At 48.3% G+C, this 2,246-nt stretch overlaps 1 pseudogene; it reads left to right on the top strand.

The window, feature by feature from the left end:
• Positions 1-1,394: 1,394 nt before the first annotated feature.
• On the top strand, positions 1,395-2,040 carry LOC147456933 (uncharacterized; annotated as a pseudogene).
• The last annotated feature ends 206 nt before the right edge of the window (positions 2,041-2,246 follow it).

The raw sequence follows: 2,246 nt of genomic DNA, 5'->3' as shown, positions 1-2,246 counted from the left end.
ACATTGGGGGAGAGATCCCAGCTTTGCATCTAGTGAAATCCCTAGAGCTTTTCTACCCTGTCAGCCCAACAAAAACATCTCAAATTGGAAGCCGCTGACTAATGACGTCACGATGCATATGCTTACCATTCATAATCCAATATGCTTTCAAGATGCACAACAGAGCAAATGATCAGTCTTGGAGAGAGTGTGTGTGTCATTTTCAAGAGTGTTGTTTGAATTTAGGAAAAGTGCACTTTTGTGTCTCCCTTGCCATCAATTTTTGGGTTGTCCTTAGCATCCATAGATGCTTTGTCTTTCAAGAGGGGCAGAAAAATGAATGCATTCGAGGCAAACGTAGAGGACTTGAATTAATTCACATGACACATCTTGTCATTAAGCACGAGAGCTTACTCACTTGTGTTTGATCAAGGAAGGATTTCTTGATGTCCCTCTAATAATCCTCGATAGAATCTAGGAGTAGTCGGATGGAGAGATGTAAAATCAAATCCTATTTGTGAAGATGGAAGAGGGGCTTAGATCACCTTCCCGTAGGATCTCCAAATTCGTCGTTGAGCGGGCCTTTCCATAACACGTATTTTCCCATACAGTCGCCTAAATTGCCGAAAAGGGCGAAGCAGCTGCTAGTCTGGTGGGTGGTTGAACCACCCCCCACAATGGCCGCCGTGCATCTTGACCGGGGGGAGAAGGTAACTCACTACCTGTTTACCGGTGACCTACACATCGTGACCTGACAACTGCATTGGAAAGTGGCGCCAACTGCTCCTTCATCAACTCACAGGCTACCTTCTCATGGTGGCCACCATATATAAAACTGCAGGCGGAATTGCGCAACACCTGTAGCTGCAAGTACCACGACGAACGGCCCAGGCATTCCTCAGTACACGCGCTCGACATGTTTCTCTCTCTCTCTCTCTCATGAACTCCACGGAAGCAATCGGGCCTGCACAATCCGCTGTCTACTGGAACTCGGGCTCTCTCTCTCTCTCTCTCATGAACTCCACAGAAGCAATCGGGCCTGCACAGTCCGCTGTGTACTGGAACTCGGGCTCTCTCTCTCACTCTCTCTCTCTCACACTAACACACACACACACACACACACACACACACAGAGTAGCACTTTGCCTGCAATTATTGTGCAACTAACAGTGCTGCTCGATCATGTGCATTTCTGTTCAGCTGCTCACAACCTTTTTCGTGCTGGGACTGAGCGCTATTCAACAAGCGGATTATGCAGGACCTGCACCGAGCTAGCTGTTAATAATAAATTGCATAACATACATAGTATTTAAGTTATTAAATCTGGATTGTGCATTCGTTCCTGTGGCGGACCGACCAGTCTCTGTACGTAATGTGCTATGAGTTTGACAATTTGCAGGTGAAGACCTACCTCCATGGACCTCAACTCCTTGTGGCTGGATGACTCTCAAGAAAGTGTGCGCTCCACACAAATGGAAAAAGAGATGCATTTCATGGAGGAGGACTGTGAAACGCCACCGCCACCTGCAGTATCGCAACTACAGGCGGTTGCAGTGCATGCTCCTCGTCTTGTTCGCCCCCATGGAAGGCCAATACAATTCGGGGCTCGAGGGCCAACATCTATCTTTACTAGTCGGCCAGGTTCACTCCAATGCTTAGCTACGGCTCGTCCTACACTCCATGAACTTCGGCATTGGCAACCAACCCTCCTTTCCAACCACACCCACCACAGTTGCGATCGCCAATTGCTCCAAATTGTGCGGTGGGTGGTGGGACAAGGTTCGCTCCGATTCCAGTCTCAAGTGATAGCAACACCGCCACGGTCGAGGGGGGATCCAACCCCACTCCAACCACAACCGCTATGTTGCCATCTTCTCGCAATGTGTGTCAGCCAGTTCCCACTAAAGCACCGTCCACAGGGGGACGTGTGAATTGGCATCCACACGAGGTGATCATCTTGGTGGAAGCCAAAAAGGACCTAGAGGTCCGAATCATGGAAGGTGGGCTTCCAATTAGGCTAAAAGATCCATGGCAAGCGATCGCAGACATCTGTCGAGCTAGTGGTCTCCATCGCACTAAAAGTCAATGCAAGAACAAGTGGGAAAAAATCAGTGGGATGTTCAATAGGATTCGAGACTATAAGAATCACATTCCTTCAGGATGGAACAGTTTCTAGCAAATGTCTCTAGTAGAGAGACGCGATGATTTTCTTAGTGATCTCTACGACAAAATGGTTCAATTGTTTGATGGCGATCGCAATGTGGATG

The sequence above is a fragment of the Adiantum capillus-veneris genome, chromosome 5 (genome assembly GCF_014529385.1).
Source record: "Adiantum capillus-veneris isolate H3 chromosome 5, ASM1452938v2, whole genome shotgun sequence".
NCBI lineage: Eukaryota > Viridiplantae > Streptophyta > Polypodiopsida > Polypodiales > Pteridaceae > Adiantum > Adiantum capillus-veneris.
This window is presented reverse-complemented; position numbering and strand designations above follow the sequence as displayed.